This window comes from Mus musculus, chromosome 2, assembly GCF_000001635.26.
Source record: "Mus musculus strain C57BL/6J chromosome 2, GRCm38.p6 C57BL/6J".
Lineage (NCBI taxonomy): Eukaryota > Metazoa > Chordata > Mammalia > Rodentia > Muridae > Mus > Mus musculus.
This window is the reverse complement of record NC_000068.7, coordinates 65,649,175-65,670,383: the sequence shown is the minus strand read 5'-3', so window position 1 is coordinate 65,670,383 and position 21,209 is coordinate 65,649,175. Positions and strand designations below refer to the sequence as shown.

The window sequence follows — 21,209 nt, the reverse complement described above, 5'->3', positions numbered from 1 at the left end:
ACAGGACACTGAGCATCAAGTATGCAAAGCAAAACAGCTAGAGCACTTCCCAAAGGCAGCTGCTTCCAGCGCTGTGAGCCCTCATGCATGCATTCATTTGCCTGCATGAAGATCTTTCTCTCACATCCAGTAGGTGTGTATGAGGTAATCTATTCTCCCACTCCTGAAATGTTTGAAGTGATCATGCTACTTTGGGGGAAAACACCCTGTTCGGAGCTTGCAAATGGAAGATACTGTGTATCTTTCTGTATGCTTGCTGTTTCGTTTGTGTGAATATTTTGGGAAGCCATTTTTATTCGCCCTGCATTCTGTCTGAACATATAGCATTCAAAATAAAAGAAGGAAAAAAAATCACACAAAATTGTAGAAGCAGGGCAGTAATCTTGCTTCTGCCTCTCTCTCTCTCTCTCTCTCTCTCTCTCTCTCTCTCTCTCTCTCTCTCTCTCTCCATTTTCTTTCTTTTTACTTTTCCTTTGGCCCAATTTAGCACCTTTAAGAGTTTATTCAAAACCATGTCATCTGTGGAAACAGGTAGCGAGCAAGGCGGGGTGAGGCGATGCAGGAGTCGCCCGGCTGAGGGCTGCGTTTGGAACTGCTGGCAAACTGCACAGGAAGGGACCAGGCACCTGCCAGCACAGGCAGGAAGTCACTCACATCAGAGGTCTGGAGCTTGGGCATCCTGGCTTAGCAACCTGCTGCCAACGAGTGTAATTGCTTCTTAAATTAACAAATTTGCAGTACCAGAGGAAACATCACCGAGAGATACCATATTTCCAAGTCAGAGTCTCATTTGATAAAATCTAGCAGAGTGGTGTAAATATCCATTTCAGAATGGGGACTTGAAAAAAGTCTAACAGTTTCTCTTTTAAGCATAGTCCCTGTAATATGGGTCTTTGTGATGGTATATAAATGGGCTTTAACTGGTGTTCAAATCACACTGTATTAAAGTAGATAACAGTTGTGACTGCAAATGTGACCTCGGCCAGTTACAGGAGTTTCTGTGCTGTAATCATCCCAGAATGCCATTTAAAATCACTTAATCTATTTCTTCTTTTTTTTTCTTAAAAAAAAATCCATTTTAACCTCTACACTACAGAAATGAGTTGCCACTGTAATATATGAGATACCTCTTCTAAGAGTAAAACAAGTGACTAATTCATTTCTGTAGTCCACACCTGGGAAAACACAAGCACATCTGAACAACATAAGCTGCTGCTGCATAGTTTTCATTAATTTTTATTTTTAAAGTTGACCAGCACCTTTCAGGCACCAGCTGTCAGATTGCCCTGTCAGCATCACAGGATCTCCAAAGCATCCCTCATTTTCCTCTCTCATCCCCAGAGGCCCTCATGCCTAGCGGTAGGCACAGGCATCAAGAAAATCCTTGCACGTTCAAGGGAGAAAACTGCCATCCCCATGCCTGGTGTTCTAGGGGAACAGACATGCTAAACATGCAGCCAGCAGCTTCAAAATGAAAGTGGTCCCCCTATAGATTCCCCCAAGGATTCTACTGCAAAGGTGGAGACGCCTCACAGAGAGCAAGCATAGTTAAGAACAGGAACACATTACCCCTGAAGAAGCTGTTACAGAGTTTTGGGTTGATAGGCTGGAAGCAAGAAGACTGCAGCTAAAATTCCATCAGGCTTTAAAAAAAAAAAAATTTTTTTTTTTTTCAAATTCTCCTTTAAAGACCACACCTAACTTCCTGTAAGAGGATTCTGGTAACTGAAGTAAGAACAGGCATTTCCTGTGCTGCGGGGACTACAAAGTGACATTTTTATAACTGCCACTAGAGGGCTGGGAACTGTGAAGAAAAACACCTTCCTAGAAAAACACTGAGTACGCAGCCGGCGGCAGCCCTGAGCATTCCTGGGTGGAGCCCGGAGGAGGGTCTGTAAGCCGCCAGGGACCCGAGCACCGAGCTGAAGATGGCAGCGAAGCATTCTGCTGACTGGCAACGCTTTCGTTCAGCGTTTTATTTTCTAATCCAAAAAGACACTTCATCAAAATAAATAATTCAAACGTAAAAAGAAGCAAATAGCTAAGGGTTCAAAGATTTAAATCCCTACAGTGCGTTACTGATTCTGTTAATGAAATCACAATAATGGACGTACTCTGCACAGTCAAGTTTAGCATTACTCTCCTTTCCAGAATATCTGGGGTCCAATAAATTATTGTTGACTTAACGAAGAGGCAACCTTTTCACTATGCACTAAGTTAATTTTCTCCAGTAAAATAAATAAATAAATAAAAGTTTAATTTGATAATGTATAAAGCTCCCCCCCGCCCCCGACTAGGTCATAGAAAGGAAACCAGGAGAGATAACCCTGGATAAAGCACTTGCCTCACATAAATGAGGACTTCAGTTTGAATGCACACCCTCCACATAAAAAGAGCAGGCAGACAGTCCAGTCCACCTGCAATGCCAGGGCTACAAAAGCAGAGACAGTGAATCGGGTAAGCCAAGTTTAGTCAAAGGAGTTACCTCCAGCTTCAACTGAGAGACCCTGATTAACAATTACAGCAGAGAGCAGTCGAGGGGATACCCGGCACCAGTCGCTGGCCTCTACATACAGGCATTCATATACAATTTTACACACACACACACACACACACACACACACACACACACACACGCTGGAATACACACCGTATACAGGTGATTCTCAACCTTTCTTACTCTGTGACTCTTTCATGAAGTTCCTCATGGTGTGGTGACATGAAGAATATCTGGTACATGATCCCCACGAGGGTCACGACCCACAGGTTGAGAACCACCGCCCTATTCAACTAGGTATGCCCCAAAGGGGAGAAAAATGCATATAGAAAAGAAAAGCTATCAGGGGGAATAAAGTAGTTCTGACAGGAAACGGGGACCATAGCCAGCACACTTTCAACTAATAACATAATAAGAGTGGAAGACCTACTATGTGCCAGCCACTAGGCTAAGATGCCTGTCTGAACTGTCCTGTGACTTTCTCCCCAAAACACTTCCCTGACTTACATTTGAAAAGAGAAAAGTCACAGAGAGATTAGAAAAAGTCTCCCAGAAGTTATGTAAACACAATTCAAACCCAGTCTGACAACAACAACAAAAATCTGTATCCTTTATATAGTCCTGAAAAGGAATACTCATGTAACCTAAACCTAGAGTACACATGAGTTACAAATTAGGCAGGGCTGCAAGTCTGTCCTCCTTGTCAACCTGACTGGATTTGGAGTCACCAGGAGACACACCTTCCTTTGGCATGTTTTTGTTGGGTGTTTTCAGGGAGGCTTAAACCTAGGAGGATTCAGACTGGATAAGGGAGGTCCTGTCTTAGGCAGGAGAGCCCTGCGTTGAATTAAATGGAGGAAACCAAGAAAGCCAACTGAGTGCCAGATTTTTCTGCTTTCTGCCTATGTCTCCAGTGGCCTCATGGTCCTGTCAGCTCCAGCTCCTGCCATCAAGTCTTCCTACCATGATGGATTGTTCTCCTTCTTACAGCAGGCATTTTGTAACCTCATAGAGAAGTAGCTAACACAGGTTAATCTCCCAAAGTTACATATCTGTGTATTCCTGGTCTTGTTTGAGTAGAGCTTATACATTTTGAAATGAAGAAGGGAAACCTAGCCATAAATAGTATTTTACTTACTGAGAAAGTGACTCAAACTGGCTGTAGCAAAAAAGAAAATTAAAAAAGGAAAGAAAAGAATGTGTTGGCTTGTAGTTTATTGTCTAAAGCTACCTTTATAGGATGAGTCAGGACCTCAACTGATGTCATCAGTTACACTGTATCCTTTAGCTCTGACTTCCATAGTGAGAGATACCTTTTAGAGGCACGTATTGTGATAGGTCCTATACAAAGTCCAGCCTGCCAACCTCCCAAACTCAAGTGTAATAGGAAACAACAGCAACATTCTCTGTCTCTCTGTCTCTCTGTCTCTCTGTCTTTCTCTCTGTATCTCTCTGTCTCTCTCTCTGTCTCTCTCTGTCTCTCTCTGTCTCTCTCTGTCTCTCTCTCTCTCTCTCTCTCTCTCTCTCTCTCTCACACACACACACACACACACACACACACACACACACACACACACTTAATCACCCACTCACTCATTCACTCACTCACTCACAACAAAACACAAAAATACTGTCTGTCATCTCTCACCGGTCCCAACTCTACATAGGTCCTGAGTGACCACTCTGCAAAGTGATCTTTCCAATTAATTGGCTTTGCCTAAGCCACATGCTTGTCAACACAAAATCCTCCCTTGAGACAGGTGAACTATAAGATCATATTGGTGAAATAGAAGTGATGAAAACCAGGATGGCAGGGTGGAAGTGATCTGGAGAGACAGCTCTTCAGTTAGGAGCACTGGCTGTTCTTCCAAAGGACCTGAGTTTGGTTCCCAGAGGAACCTTGGTGCCTCACAGCTCTCGTAACCCTATGTCTAGGGTGTCCGATGCTCTCTTCTGGCATTTCACACACACACACACACACACACACACGAAACAAATCTTTACAAAAGAATTTTGATTAGTACAATAAGGGATATATTAATATAAATACGTACTTTAGCAATATATTAGTTGTCAAGTTTCACTGTCTGAAAATGTGGCAAGTAACAATATCAGTATCAGAATATATACACAGTTGCCTTTGGATTTTAAACTATATTCATTTGTATCACTCTTCATGAAGAAGATTTTATAATAACTTTTAAGGTAAGGCATTATTTTTTGAAACCCTCATAAAATACTGGAGGGACAATAGATAAAGAAATTAGAGAAAGAAGAAAAAAACTTAGAAATTGTATTTCTAAATTCTGGTATCATTGTTCTACTGCTACCTCTTTTTCAATGATTTCTTTCTTTGGGGTTTTCGAATTATAAAAAGAAAAAAAAATGGATGGTGAAGGGCTGGTGAGATGGAGCAGACATAGCTGTACCTCCTTGTAATTCCTCTGCAGGGAAGGGAGTAAGAAGCGGGCACTTCCCAGGGGCTTCCTGGGTAGCCTGCTGGGCTAATTAGGCAAGCTCTAGGTCAGTGAGAGACCAAGTCTCAAAAAGAAAACAAGGGGAATGGCATTCAGGCTCAACAGCCAAGGCTGTTCTCTGCTCTCCAAATACATGTGCACATAAGGCTGCCCACAAGTGCATTTGAACACGCATAGAAACACATACACACACATACACACACACACACGGGAACATTGATGAAGTAAAAATGTAAATTAATCAATGCTACTAAACAGGATGATATAAATATAAGTGGTACATTTATACTTACATAAAGGGACAATCATAAAAAACAAGGCTACGTAATAACTATTGCGTAACTAATTTCTCTGCATAAGAATTGGCATTTATATAATATAATAAGTACTGTAAAGATAAACACAGTAAGAAAATGACTGTTATTATTTTCTGTAGATAAGAATGTAGTCATGTAGTAATTGATAATTAATAGCTTGGAATAACTTAAAGTCCTAGAAACTTTGGCTCCCCAGAGTGAAGAAGATTCAGAAAATCTGAGAAATGCAGTTTCTAGCACTGTTTTAAAACAGTGACTTATAATGTGTGCAGAAACTTAGATAACATTTGTTAAATCTTATTTGAAGTTTTTCTTTTTTTATTTCCAACAGATTTCTCAAGGACTTTTGTCCTGAGCGGTGAGCCTGTCCTCCTGGGCTTGTTAGTGGTCACCTGCTGTGATTTTGTTTCCTCTCTTTATTCATCCTGAATTCAGCCCCTTTCTATAACTAACAATTTCCCCAAGGGAGAGAAACTTCTGGACAGCCAGACTTTCATGTTTTCTGTTGGGGCTTAGGAAAAGAGTACAATACAATATGAAAAACCAAAGTGCAGTTTGTACCAGGTGAAAAATGTCATTTTTTTCTTTTTAATACTAGATGTATTATAACATGAAACAAATTTCTTTTCAGTTCTTTGTGTTCATACTATAAGTCTTGAGAATGTTTAAATTAAAGCTAAGCATTCTTTTTTATGATTATTATATCTTTGAATATAGCTTGTTTTTATTTAACGGAAATGCTTACCATGATGAACTCAGAGAAATGTAAGTCAATTTGAAGAAAAGAAAAAAAATACACTTTACAAGGATTTTTTCTGAAAAAGTAAATTATAAAGGGAGATATTCTAGGCTGGAAAGATATATCAAGTGAGTAAGAATAAGTAAGTAAGTATACATAAGTAAGTAAAAGTCCAAGATTCCATGTAAAAGTGCAGCATTGTGGTGCCCTCTGTAAATCCAGCACTGGGCAGCTAAGATAGGTGTGTTTACTATAGTGAGGCAATCCAGCAAAAATTCCAAGGTCCAGGTTCAGAGACAGACCCTGCCTTCCAATATAAGGCAGAAACCAATAGAGGAAGATGACCAAAGTTAATCCCTGACTTTCATAAGTGCACACAGAGGTGATTTAAGCCTCTGTATGTACACACACATATACATACACTATATTGCACACACACACACACACACACACACACAAAGACATATGTGACCTCTCTTCTGATCATGCTATGTTAACTAAAGCAGGAAGACACAGGGCAAGCATTGAACAACAGAGGCTCCTTTGATTCAAAGTGGACTTGTGTCTCCTGTGCCTCTCAAAGAATTCAATATACTCTGCCCATGAGTCCCATCCTCTGACTAGTGTTGTGGTAGACTTCCCCGCTCCAGTGAATTGCAGCCTCTACATTAGAGGACACCTGGGTTGGTTGTGATGAAAAGCCATGGCTCTTGCTTGTCTTGGCAGGATGGGGTGTGTTCTTGATTGCACCTTGGCCTGCCTCTGTGCCTCCCAAGTTCCAACAAAGCTAGCAACAGTAGAACATGAATGTCTTCCTATCAGCAACTTAGCATACTCCCTGGAGAGTGACAGTGATCACTGGGGTGAAGTGGGAGCAGGGAGGCTGAACAGTTGGGAATTTCAGAGGCAGGAGTGTAGATTATAACATGGAGGTCTGTAAGATTCCCTGCCAATCCAGCCCTAATAGATCTTTTCCAACCAACTGCTCTCCCTGGTTTATTTTTTGCATCATTAATGAAGGAGCCAACTTAATTTAAAATGCAAGACAAACTGAACCACTAGTTTGCTAAAACTTCTGAAATGAAATTCCATTCTCCAAGGAAAAACCAAAGTACATATAGAACCTTGTGATGGTCGGTCTTCCAGCACTACCCCTTTCTAATCTTTTCCTTCCATTTACCATACTGTTCTACATGATCACTACTGTCAAATAGTCAAGAAACAACCTCAGCTCATCCATGTAAGCTGTTTTTCTTTTTGCCTGATGTACACACATGCACACACACACACACACACACACACACACAGAGAGAGAGAGAGAGAGAGAGAGAGAGACAGAGACAGAGACAGAGACAGAGACAGAGACAGAGACAGAAAGACAGAGACAGAGAATCATTTACTTGGTTCCTTCCTCTCATATGTCATAATCTTTGCTTAGATTTTTCCTCAATGATGATTTTTTTCCAGCCATACTATCTAAAATTGCAAACCATCTGCACATGTTCAAATGTGCACTATGACAGCACCTTCTTCCTTATTTCTCTCCATGGTCTCATCTGTTACTATTCTATAGTTGAACTACTTATAGTATCTGGTTTTGTCAATTTGAAGACAAAGTTCATATCTAAGGCTAGTTATTCCTTCTAAATTCTGTTAACAAAGTTGCCCTGGGATGAGACAGTAAGGTCAGATATGGATGAAAAGGAAGCAAACCAAATGGGGCTTCCAAACAGTGCTAGGACCGTCATGAAATTGTCATAGCCAATCATTTGTTTCCTATGGAAGAAGTAGAAACTCCCAGGAACTTTCACGTTCTGATGAAGTAAGTACAGAAAATCAAATCATCCAAAGGCAGTTAGTTCTCCAAAAGTTGACACAGTTTACAGCATTCCCAACAAAGCCACTAGCCTAGACCAGAGAGGCAGGAGATCAGAGGAAGAAATAGAAAGGACCACGGTGGTCCTGCATTGGGTAGAGCAATATGATGTGAAAACAAGAGCAAGATTTTGTTCTTTTGTTTTTATAACCATCTATTCTTAGGGCTCTCTCTAGCACCTAACAGGAACCAAATATATAGATAAGTAGTTGCAATGTGTACCTTCTGGAGAACCGGTATTATAATACTCTGAGGACTCAGCAGACACAGATCTGGACGTTTCACCAAGACAAAACTATTCTATTTCTTTCAGACGCATCATCCCCCATGCCCAGTTTTAAGGTGTCAAGATGATCACTCTCCATGATGCTCTGTCCTAATACACCATCCACACCTCTAAGTCCAATCTCCCCTATCTCTTCTCTTGTTCTTTGGAACACCAAGGTTAGAAACATATTATCAGTTAATGCTATTACAAAGTAAACAATTGGTCACTGTCTTTCAGTCTGTCCAGCCTCTACCCACTTTATACACAGCTCTAGTGAAATTTATTTTAAAACATGACTATGAACAGGGGAAGGGGGTCCATGCCTTTCATCCCAGCATTCGGAAGGCTGAGGTAGGAAAATCTTAGATCAAGGCTGGTTTGGCTATTGAGTCAGATGCTATCTCAAAGAAAACTAGCCAACTAGACAAGCAACAAAGATTTTGTCATTCCCCTAAACCGTTCCCCAAAAAGTAGATGTCTAAGTGTAATTAAAATCTCAATTTGATTCTCTTTTTTCCTGATTTTGACTCGCCTCTCCATCCTTTCTATCTCTTCAATTTATTCAAGTTAAGATGAACTATTATTTTGCTCCAACCCCTCAAACCTTCTTATCTTTGTATTTTTGTTTCATTTAGGATGCAATATACTCACACTTCCACCCAATAACTCAAAATTAACTCATGAAAGCTGAGTCACAGCATGTTCTGCAAGCAACCCTTGTCTTCTAAACTAGCAGTAGGCTCTCCCTTTGGAATACATGGAACAGTAGGAAGACCAAGAGATGTTGAAACCAATAAATGGTCTAAATAAAAACCTCATCTTGCCTTTTACAAATGCATTGATTATGACCCTATATAACTTACTATGTGACTCAATTTTTACATCAGTGATCAATGAAGATCCATTTTCACTTTTTTGTATGAATTTATATATTATATTGTGATTGTAATATGTAGATGCTTAATTTTTTCCTTTTTTTGGTTTTTGTTTGTTTGTTTGTTTGTTTTTCCATACAGTGTTTCTCTGTATAGCTCTGGCTGTCCTGGAACTCACTTTGTAGACCAGGCAGGCCTCGAACTCAGAAATCTGCCTGCCTCTGGCTCCCAAGTGCTGGGATTAAAGGCGTGCGCCACCACTGCCTGGCTCAGATGCTTAATTTTTATATTTCTCTTTTTAGTTCATCTTCCTTATCTTACCTCATTTTCCTGTGATTTCTAGGTTACTGAGCCCAGCATCACCACACCTCAGATAATGGTAGCACAAACAAGTAATGAATCAATTTCCTTAAACCTGCTTTTTACTTAGCAGCTTTCTTCTTTTCATTGAATGTACTCCATTCTTCTTTGCCGTTTAAAATATATATATTAGTTTTACTTATATGTATGTATATATGTAATCTGTATGTGTATGACCATATATGGTTCAGTGACCACTGAGGCCAGAAGAGTGTGCTAGATCCTCAAGAGTTGGATTTACAAGCAGCCATGAGCTGCCAGAAAAGGATGCTGAGACTCAAATGTAAGTCCTTTGAAAGAAAAGCAAGTGTTCTTCACTACTGAGCCATCACTCCAGCCTAATCCTTGTTAGGGTAAATGAGGGATCTCCAAGGTGTCTGATGTTCTGGTGTTTTATTTGTAAATTCTATATGAATAACTGGGTTCACTTGTGATACCTCTCTATTTTTAACTTCCCTGCATTTCCTAATGCGTGGTCTTCAATCCACAGCTAGACTAGGCTTTTCATTTCTCCTCCTCAATCTCTCCACTCCGAATACTCTCCTTCACTTCCTCACTAAGCCCCACTCTCCACACTTCCTTGGTGGGCATTTTTTTCTGAGCATGTATTATTTTGCTGGTAAACGAAGGGCCATACTCTTTAACCTTTTAAAAGCTCGTAAATGTCCAATTGTTTTGGATGGTTTTGTTAAATTAGATCTTCATTATCAAAATTAGAATTATCAAGTAGAAAACTTGTTCTGTATTAACCTCTTCATTCTCCTCTTTGAAAGCAGATTTCTCTGCTTTAATTCATTCCCCAAAGAACTTTTGTTCAGTTGTAACAGACCTATCCCCTTACATCTGTCGCCTCCATCAACGACTCCAACCCCTCTCCACTGCCATCCATCAGATGAACAAGTATGTGCATTGGATTGCAAAGCCAATTGTCTGGTTTTCTGTTCTATCTACCTTTACCTCATTGTTTAGACATGATAACTAAGGTTTTCTAAGCTTGCTTCCTGGCTTCCAGACATCAGTATATGTGATTTTCATCACCTGAAATCCAGCACATACCGGTTCAACCTGACATTAGAAGCTTTAAGCCTCCCATGTTATATTTTCCATGCACATTTTCCCAGCCTCCCAAATGAAGTAGAATTATATATTAGTATTTTCAACCGTGGTGTAAAAAGCATTCAAGAGCAACGTCATGAGATCATCTTGCATCCTTTTAATCATCTGGAACCAAATAATTTATTTTTACTCTGTTGACAAATAAAAGTATCTATTCTCAGTGAATATATCAAAGTTAAGGGTTTTAGAGATGCTGCCTCTTAATTCAGGGTGTTGTGGCTCAACAAACTTTGGCCTGTCTCCCTTTGCAGTTACTGCTTTTGTCTGGAGAAGGCTTGTGTGTGCTTTCCCCAGTCATTTCCCAGCTCTGCCTGGACCGTGTTTTATCCAGAAAGTCTTGGTTCACTTTCTGCTCTTTGGTTGAACCATGTCTCTGGACAACAGCAGTAACTTGAATGCAGATACAGGGGTTTAATCTTCCTTTTGATGTTTTCTGGTTGTAGTTCTTTGATGAAGAAGGTACTTGTAATTTCAAGGTTAAAGGAGATAGAGGATGCATAGAAGATAGTAGGTGCTATGAATATTCATTTACCCCCTGCACCTCTCCAGGTTTTACATGTGGCATCGTGCTGAACATCTCAATAAAATTAATGTAAAACAAACATCTTATATATTTCCAGCATTAATAACCCAGTTAATCATTCAGCAGTTTCTATTCTATTATACTTTAATATTTTATTTGTTGGTGGTGGGAATCCAACCCAGGCTTCCTGTGAGCTAAACAACAAAAATTTTAAGTGCCTACAGAGAACCATAATTTTCCCAACTACTTTGACTCAACAATAGCCCAACCACTGAGCTCATCACTAACAATTCTGCCCTTGCGGGGGCTTGTATTCTATCTAATTTAATTAAGAGGTATAGGTAATGCATATGAAAATTATATATAGAACACAGCAGTTGATGATAATTGCTTTAGAAAAAATAATACAGGATAAGAGAGAAATCTCATAGTGAAGAGGGAGAGGGCAGGTTGCAATTTTAAGTAGGGTGGTGGTCAGGAAGCTTCTTGCTGAAGAGTTGTGGCTTAAGGAGGAAAGCAAGGAAGCCAGCCTTGTTGTGAGTCTTCCTAGATGACAGGGCTCCCGTCAGAGTGAGCGCATTATGGGCTTTTGGAAATGTGTTCATAGTTGGAAAGGCTTGAAGGAAGGCAAACAGCACAGAGCAAATGGAAGGACAGCAATAACCGTGAACAGGAAGCCGAAAGTAGAACAGGTAGCTGTGACAGCAAGAACAATAGAAGACGCTGCCAAGCTCGGGAAGGCCTGCCATCTGGTTTCACAGCACTTTCCCCAGTGACACCTGTGACATAAATGTCAAGATCAGAGCCCAAGCCAGACCCTGAGAACCAGCAATCAAAGCACGAATAAAGAAAATATCACTGCCGTTCAGTATCCCCAGCTTCCACTTAAGCATAGAAGACACTGATGCAGGATAGCCTTGTCCAGGGCTACAGGGAAAAAATTCCAACCTGCATGGCTGCCTGGGCCAGCCTCCAGGATCGGCTTTGCAGATATGTGGAATCCAGCAGCCAAATTTAGCCTAGAAATAGCATACATTGGAAACACAGACAAAGTGTTGCCTTTCCTTAACACTGTCAACATCTTAGAGGGGAGAAGGGATACTATTTTTAACCGTGATGCAGCTTTCAGAATAGATGGTAGCAACAACAGAAGATCTACTAACGACAAAGCAGGTACTGACACACAACTTGTTTGCTTGCTTTCTGGTATGAAAACGGTGTAGACAGTGTCCGGGATGTCTTATCTATTTCATGTGTTGGCAGGTACCCTCACCTGCACCTTCCTTTAGTTCTCTGCCTTACAAGCTGGCTTGGAATTCAACTGTGTAGTACAGGTTGACCTAAAACTCATTGCAATCCTTCTGCCTCAGATCCTCAAACGCTAAGGTGACAGGCCCAGGCTACCATGCTTAGCAGGTTTATGTTTTATTTCTTCTGCTTTTTCCTAGCTTAACAATTAACTTTGGTCTCAGCTAGCTCCATGAGGCTGTTGCTGGAATAAATTCAGATTCTTGGGAGAAGAACAATCTTTTGAAGAGCAAAGCACTTGAGAATTTGTTTTTTTCTCCACCCTTCACCTAATGTTATTAGAGTTCAGGTTTTGCCCCTAGCAATGAAAGGAGGAAGGGTAGCTAAAACCAAAATTCATCTTCTGCATTAAATTTGAATTCTATATACTCTAATTTTAAAAATGTGGTTAGAATTCATTGGATACCAGGGTTTTTTTTTTAAAAAAAGATTTTTATATATTATTATATGTAAGTACACTGTAGCTGTCTTCAGACACACCAGAAGAGGGCGTCAGATCTCATTACAGATGGTTGTGAGTCACCATGTAGTTGCTGGGATTTGAACTCAGGACCTTTGGGAAAGCAGTCAGTGCTCTTAACTGCTGAGCCATCTCTCCGGCCCAATACCTAGTTTTAAATATTACTTATACCTAGGTTCACAGATTCTAGTACCTAGGAACTAGATGTACAGATTCCCACCTAAATTTATAAATGCTATCTTTAAAAAGAAAAAAAGAAAAAGAAGGCACGCTGGAGGAAGGAAAAGGGCAAAAGCCACAGAAAAACATCCTTCTGTCTCCACAAAGTGACCTTTGGCCTTCTCCAAACTTATTAACAGGCTCACACTCATAAATGACATTTCTCATTTGTTTTTCTACTCTCAGCCAAGTGAAATATAATGAAATAACTAAAAGCTAGAACTGATACGTAAAAGCAAAGCCTTGTCGTTTGGAAATTATCAAAGAGCAAAGAATGACTCACACCTTTTTGAAAAGTTCAAATCATGATCACAGACTGCAAATCAATTTCCTTTTGGTTTCTCATAAAAAAAAGAGAAGGGGAGGAAAATGGTTTGAGTTCTATAAAGAAAATATTTTTTCCCAAATAGAAGACTCTGTAAGTTAGAATTTACAATAGATTTGGAATTAGAGCCATCCCTTTCTTTATGACTTTGCACAGTTTTCCTTCTATGGAGTCATTGTCTATGAAAATATGGACTCCCACCAGATCATGTAATTGGGTTTTCTATGATCATTATGGATTAAATTAGAAGTGAGTGGCTTTGTCTCATCTCTCCTAACAGATTTCAGAGCTCTCTTTGGCTTCCTATTCAACTTTGCGATTACTATCTAACTTTTTCTTTCATCGTGATCTCTGTTAACATTAATACTTTCTAGATTATTAGCGCAAACATTTCAGTAGATCAAAATGGTGGCGTGGTACACCATTCTCTGGGGATTTCCAGAGAAATCCTGATCAAAGTTTTATTTTTCACTCTTTGTTTGCATTTACCTATTAGTTCAGTCAATACACCCTGACTTCATTATGTGCTATAAGATAGAGACAAGCTGGTATGAGCTTCCCTCCTCTATTCCTCTGTCTTCTGTATGCTCTTTCTGCTTATGTTTTCCTCATGCATTCTAAAGAGAATGAAATGAGAAATTGTTTACACACAATGTTTCTGACAATATTGACTAAAGGCTAATATATATACACTGTGTTTTAATTCTCATTCAATACAGCATGCTTTTAAAGTCTTGCTATTTCTTGCTTAATTTATGAATTGCTTATTTTTTAAAACATGTACTGCTTAGCTTAAAAACAGACTTTTCTATGTATATTATAGCTCTTTGCCTATAATTTAATCCATTGTAGTCAAATAACCTTTGAAATAGATCAGAACTTATTTTATAGGTAGGTTTTGATCAGTGGTAAAGGTTCAATTGAAAAGAATTTGAATGGATAATGAAATGTGGTACATATTCATAATGGAAGTATATTCAACTCTGTAAAGAAAAATAAAATAAAATTTTCAGGTAAATGGAATGAAGTAGAAAACATACTCAACAAAGTCACTCTGACCTAGGAAGATAAATGTTACATGTTCTCTTTTATTTGTGGACTCTAGCTCCAAATCTTTACATGTGAGAAGTATATAAACTGGAGTAACCATAGAAACTAGGAAAGTAAAAAAATGTATCATTGTGAGTCAGGTAGAAAGAATGCCAGAGATGGGGATTGTAGGACACAGGGGCTATGAAGGAGAACATGGGGAAAACTGATGGAGGAGGTTTAATTGAGAAGTGAGGAAGGAGTCGGATAATGAGGGGGTAGGGAGAGGATAGGGAGGGGTAGGGAGGGAGTAGGGAGGGCAATACAGAGTGTAAGGAAGAAGGAATAAATAACATAAGGGATATTTGAAAAAATCCATAGGAAAGCATGCTATTTTACATTTGCTTACACACACACACACACACACACACACACACACACACACACACAGGGCTGGATATCCTTGCGACTTGGGGAGTCAGTTCAGAACAAGAGTGAGGTCAAGACCTGTCCACACCTGAGACTAGCAGGTGTAGGATGGTTTCCCTGTTGCTCTGGGCCTGTATGTCCAGGTACACCATGTAGCCTGTACAACTGCCACCACTGCGACCCTGGAGGTAGTCAAGTAGCCTGGTGGCCACATTACAGGATTAACTTGTCTCTTTCCCTATAAAGACATGCTTGGCATGCACCTGTAATTCCTCTTCATGAAAATGAAGCATTCCCAGCACCTTGGCACCTGCCAGTAATTTACACTCACCCTGAAAACCTCTACCCACTCCTCAAGGTTAATATAGCCCTTGTTACCCCAATAAAAGAAAACTGGTTCACTGAAAACCATCTCAGAGAAGGCTGTTCCTCCCAATGCTCACCTTGGACCAAGGTCCTATGGAACCTACCAGCCCATCTAGGATTCATTCCTTCCAATCCAGCCCTGTGTGCAATGGTACCTAGATACCCCAAGAGCAGAAGTAGACCCAGGTCAGCACACACACAGACACAATGAAGTTACTTTACTTAGGGTGATAACTATCCCTGCAAGAGCCATAGACTAACAAAACCCCAGTGTTCCCCATAGGAAACCTCCCTTTGGGTTGTTGCTCAAAATGATGTAGGCTATTAGCATTGTCCTTTGTTGTTTCTCAGAATTGAAGATAAGACACTGAGTACACTGCATGCTTTAGCCACAGGACCTGGAGGAATCAAACTGGAACTGACTCTACCTAAGGAGTGGTTCTCATGGTATCTGGTGATATGCAAGCTACTAAGGGCAAAAAGCAATCAGTTGCCCTTCCCAGTTGTAAAGACTATGAAACACAATGATGAAGATGATATGATGTCTCCAAGGGGACAATAGTGATCCTTATCTATTTGGGATAATCCTAGCCACATTAGTGGACCTAATGTCCACTCAATAGGAGGAAATCCATGGCAAGTACCAAGCCATCCTGCTATGACTGGTGAGACCAGAGTGCCCATAAGAGAACCAGGTGCTGCTATTTCCCTAAACCAGTGCGATTAATTCCTAAGTACAATCTGCTGTACATTTATTCTTTTATTTACAGAAAGAGGGAGTCTCACCCCTCCTCAAACAAACAAACAAACAAAACAAAAACAACAACCACAAAAAACTTCTTTTGCAGGGGAAATTACAGAAATCTACAACAAATCAAAATGTAGAGAGCATCCTAGGATTACTAGGATGGCCAACCCAATAGATCATCCCCATTGCAACCCTGAACCACTAAGGCCCAGGAACCATTGGGAAAGAAAGAATGGAAAGATTGTAGTCCCAGAGGACTAGGATATCTCCTCCAGTGTCTTCTGTACACAAAGGTAAAGCTGTCCACAATACATCTAAACCAAATGTTGCCTAAACAAAACATACTCAATGACAACATCAGTTGACATGCCAGCATTGATGGGGGAAATCTCACAAGGCCCAACTCCTAGAAAACAAGCTACAGAAAACTGATGTTTCTGAGAGAGGGAGCAGAATCAGTCTTCTCCAGGCACAAGCTGTCTGTCTACTAGGTTATCCAACCCAAAGTGATAAGCTCAAATATATACACATGTGAGCATCACTAAAGAGACTCCGTAGGTCATATTTATACATACATTTATAGACATATATCCACAATAGAAATTAAACAAACAAAAAAGGTCACAGATTTGAGGTGTCAGGAGGACCCAGGAGGAATTAGAGTGAGGGAGAAGACTGGAAATGAGGTAAATACAGCACTGATACATAAAATCCTCTAAAAATAAAAATATTAAAATTATATATTCATCATGGGAATTACCAAATGTTTTCTGATTGGATTTAAGAAACAATCCACTAGACAGAATCAATACCTAACATCATTATTGGGCTAAAACCTATGGTTAGACAGATGATAGGGCTTTCCAGGAAAAAAAATATTAAAAATTATTCTTAAGGGAGTATAGTATTAACCTGATTCTTAAGGACTTATCCTTATACCCATAGATTATAACATCTTGCAGTCTTCAATAGAGAAACTGCTGTTTGCAGTAGATGGTGGCAGGTATGTAAACCTGCAACTGGCCAAAGTGCAGAGAATATAAAACTGAAGCTTATCCCTAAATGATCCATTTATACTGCAATACCTCCTCCCAAGGTTCAGGGAACTTTTTTAAAGAGAGATGGAAAGAGTGCAAAAGTTATCTGTGGTGGGTAACTGTACTGAAATATCATCTTATGGACACATCAGGGCAGCTACATCTATGAATTCAAAGCAGTTATGATAGCATACCCAAGACCTGTACATGCTTAAGCCAGACTAAATTCAACTGTGTGCGAGGGGGGGGGGTGAAGGTGACATGAAATTCCCCCACTATTGAAAACTGAGAGCTATTGAAAATGGGAGAGTTGGATTTCCTTAAGAGTGTAGCCCTGGGTTCTCGGACTCCACCAAGACTAGTCTGCACAGGTGAGAGTGTGGACTGCAGAAGTTAACAGCTTCTGGGACAGGCGGGAGCCACAGAGCTTCTAAGGCAGCCCCCTTTTTTGGGCTCCACATATCCGGTCACCTTCCCTGCCAGAGGAGAGGTGTCCGTCTGGCCCGGGAGGGCTTTGCCAGAGCATATGCAGGAGTCATCTTGGTTCCCTGGCGACACAGAGACTATTCTGCACAGGGGAGAGTGTGGACTGCAGAACTAACAGCTTCTGGGACAGGCAGGAGCCACAGAGCTTCTGAGGCATCCCCTTCTTCGGGCTCCAGCCATCTGGGCACATTTCCTGCCAGAGGATAGGTGTCTGCCCGGCCCAGGAGGGCTATACCTGAGCATCTGCTGGAGACATCTTGGCTCCCAGACTCCACAGAGACTAGTCTTCACAGGTGAGAGTGTGGACTACAGAAGCTAACAGCTTCTGGGACAGGTCCTGTTTTGGGTCTTCATCTTCTCCCAGGAGGCAAGTATGAACATCAGATATCTGTGCACCTTCCCTGAAAGAGGAGAGCCTGCCTGCAGCGAGTGCTCTCACCACTGAAACTCAGGATAGAACAGTCTCCCAGGTCTGCTGGTAGAGAATAACAGAATCACGAGAGGAACAAGCTCTAACCAGAGACAACTATAACAACTGACTCCAGAGTTTACCAGATGGCGAAAGAATCTTACAAACAGAAACCAAGACCACTCACCATCATCAGAACCCAGCACTCCCACCTCAGCCAGTCCAGGGCACGCCAACACACCTGAAAACCTAGACCTGGATTTAAAGGCATATCTCATGATGATAGTAGAAGACATCAAGAAGGTCTTTAATAACTCACTTAAAGAAATACAAGAGAACACTGCTAAAGAGTTGCAAGTCCTTATAGAAAAACAGGAAAACACATCAAAACAGGTGATGGAAATGAACAAAACCATACTAGACCTAAAAAAGGAAGTAGAAACAATAAAGAAAACCCAAATAGAAAAGAAATCTGGAACCATAGATGCAAGCATCAGCAATACAAGAATAAAGAGATGGAAGAGAGAATCTCAGGTGCAGAATATTACATAGAGAACATCGGCACAACAATCAAAGAAAATGCAAAATGCAAAAAGATCCTAAGCCAAAACATCCAGGAAATCCAGGACAAAATGAGAAGACCAAACCTATGGATAATAGGAGTAGATGAGAATGAAGATTTTCAACTCATAGGGCCAGCAAATATCTTCAACAAAATTATAGAAGAAAACTTCCCAAACCTAAAAACAGAGATGCCCATGAACATACAAGAAGCCTACAAAACTCCAAATAGACTGGACCAGAAAAGAAATTCCTCCCGACACATAATAATCAGAACAACAAATGCACTAAATAAAGATAGAATTTTAAAAGCAGTAAGGGAAAAAGGTCAAGTAACATATAAAGGCAAGCCTATCAGAATTACACCAGATTTTTCACTAGAGACCATGAAAGCCAGAAGATCCTGGACAGATGTTATACAGACACTAAGAGAACAAAAATGCCATCCCAGGCTACTATACCCAGTCAAACTTTCAATTAACATAGATGTAGAAACGAAAGTATTCCACGACAAAACCAAATTCACATATTACCTTCCCACGAATACAGCCCTTCAAAGGATAATGACAGAAAAAAACCAATACAAGGACGGAAACCACACCCTAGAAAAAGCAAGAAAGTAATCCTTCAACAAACCTAAAAGAAGACAACCACAAGAACAGAAGGCCAACTTCAACAACAACAATAAATAATAAGAAGCAATAATTACTTCTCCTTAATATCTGTTAATATCAATGGACTCAACTCCCCAATAAAAAGACATAGACTAACAGACTGGCTACAGAAACAGGACCCAACATTTTGCTGCTTACAGGAAACCCAACTCAGGGAAAAAGACAGACACTACCTCAGAATGAAAGGTTGGAAAACAATTTCCAAGCAAATAGTCTGAAGAAACAAGCTGGAGTAGCCATTCTAATATCTAATAAGATCGACTTCCAATCCAAAGTCATCAAAAAAAAGGAGGGGCACTTCATATTCATCAAAGGTAAAATCTTCCAAGAGGAACTCTCAATTCTGAATATCTACGCTCCAAATACAAGGGCAGCCACATTCATTGAAGAAACTTTAGTAAAGCTCAAAGCACACATTGCACCTCACACAATAATAGTGGGAGATGTCAACACACCACTTTCACCAATGGACAGATAGTGGAAACAGAAACAAAACAGGGACACAGTAAAACTAACAGAAGTTATGAAAAAATGGATCTGACAGATATCTACAGAACATTTTATCCTAAAACAAAAGGATATACCTTCTTCTCAGCACCTCATGGTAACTTCTCCAAAATTAACCACATAATTGGTCACAAAACAAGCCTCAACAGATACAAAAATATTGAAATTGTCCCATGCATCCTATCAGATCACCATGGGATAAGGCTGATCTTCAATAACAAAATAAATAATAGAAAGCCAACATTCACATGGAAATTGGACAACACTCTTCTCAATGATACCTTGGTCAAGGAAGGAATAAAGAAAGAAATTAAGGACTTTTTAGAGTTTAATGAAAATGAAGCCACAACATACCCAACCTTATGGGACACAATGAAAGCATTTCTAAGAGGAAAACTCATAGCTCTGAGTGCCTCCCAAAAGAAACTAGAGAGAGCACACACACTAGCAGCTTGACAACACACCTAAAAGCTCTAGAACAAAATGAAGAAAATTCACCCAAGAGGAGTAGACAGCAGGAAATAATCAAACTCAGGGGCGAAATCAACCAAGTGGAAACAAGAAGAACTATGCAAAGAATCAACCAAATGAGGGGCTGGTGCTTTGAGAAAATCAACAAGATAGATAAACCTTTAGCAAGACTCACTAGAGGACACAGGGAAAGCATCCTAATTAACAAAATCAGAAATGAAAAGGGAGACATAACAACAGATCCTGAAGAAATCCAAAACACCATCAGATCCTTCTACAAAAAGCTATACTGAGCAAAACTGGAAAACCTGGATGAAATGGACAAGTTTCTAGACAGATACCAGGTACCAAAGTTAAATCAAGATCAGGTTAATGATCTAAACAGTCCTATATCCCCTAAAGAAATAGAAGCAGTCATTAATAGTCTCCCAGTCAAAAAAAAGCCCATGACCAGATGGGTTTAGTGCAGAGTTCTATCAGACCTTCAAAGAAGATCTAATCCCAGTTCTTCACAAACTATTCCACAAAATAGAAGCAGAAGTTACTCTATCCAACTCATTCTATGAAGTCACAATTACTCTGATACCTAAACCACAAAAAGACCCAACAAAGATAGAGAACTTCAGACCAATTTTCCTTATGAATATCGATGCAAAAATCCTCAATAAAGTTCTCACTAACCGAATCCAAGAAAACATCAAAACAATCATCCATCCTGACCAAGTAGGTTTCATCCCAGGGATGCAGGGATGGTTCAATATGCGGAAATCCATCAATGTAATCCAGTATATAAGCAAAATCAAAGACAAAAATCACATGATCATCTCATTAGATGCGGAGAAAGCATTTAACAAAATCCAACCCCCATTCATGATAAAAGTCTTGGAAAGATCAGGAATTCAAGGCCCATACCTAACCATGATAAAAGCAATCTACAGCAAACCAGTAGCCAACATCAAAGTAAATGGTGAGAAGCTGGAAGCAATCCCACTAAAATCAGGGACTAGACAAGGCTGCCCATTTTCTCCCTATCTATTCAACATTGTACTTGAATCCTAGCCAGAGCAATTCGACAACAAAAGGAGATCAAGGGGATACAAATTGGAAAGGAAGAAGTCAAAATATCACTGTT

General features: G+C 40.1%; 1 protein-coding gene across 4 annotated transcripts in view, besides 1 other annotated feature; it reads right to left on the bottom strand.

The window, feature by feature from the left end:
* Scn2a (sodium channel, voltage-gated, type II, alpha) overlaps window positions 1-21,209 on the bottom strand; it is a 146,684-nt gene that overhangs the window by 97,064 nt on the left and 28,411 nt on the right. For 2 of the 4 annotated variants that reach the window (NM_001099298.3, NM_001346680.1), the window contains exon 1: window positions 1,570-1,698. The exons of the other annotated variants lie outside the window; for them this stretch is intronic. The gene's annotated coding sequence lies outside the window, so the exon portion shown is untranslated. Of the gene's footprint in view, window positions 1-1,569; window positions 1,699-21,209 lie in introns of those variants that run through there. 4 annotated transcript variants of the gene reach the window in all.
* Window positions 5,479-7,990: an enhancer, noted in NCBI's record as "VISTA enhancer mm777". NCBI's record gives its function as "enhancer in: forebrain[5/5]" and the evidence as "EXISTENCE:transgenic organism evidence [ECO:0001131][PMID:17130149]".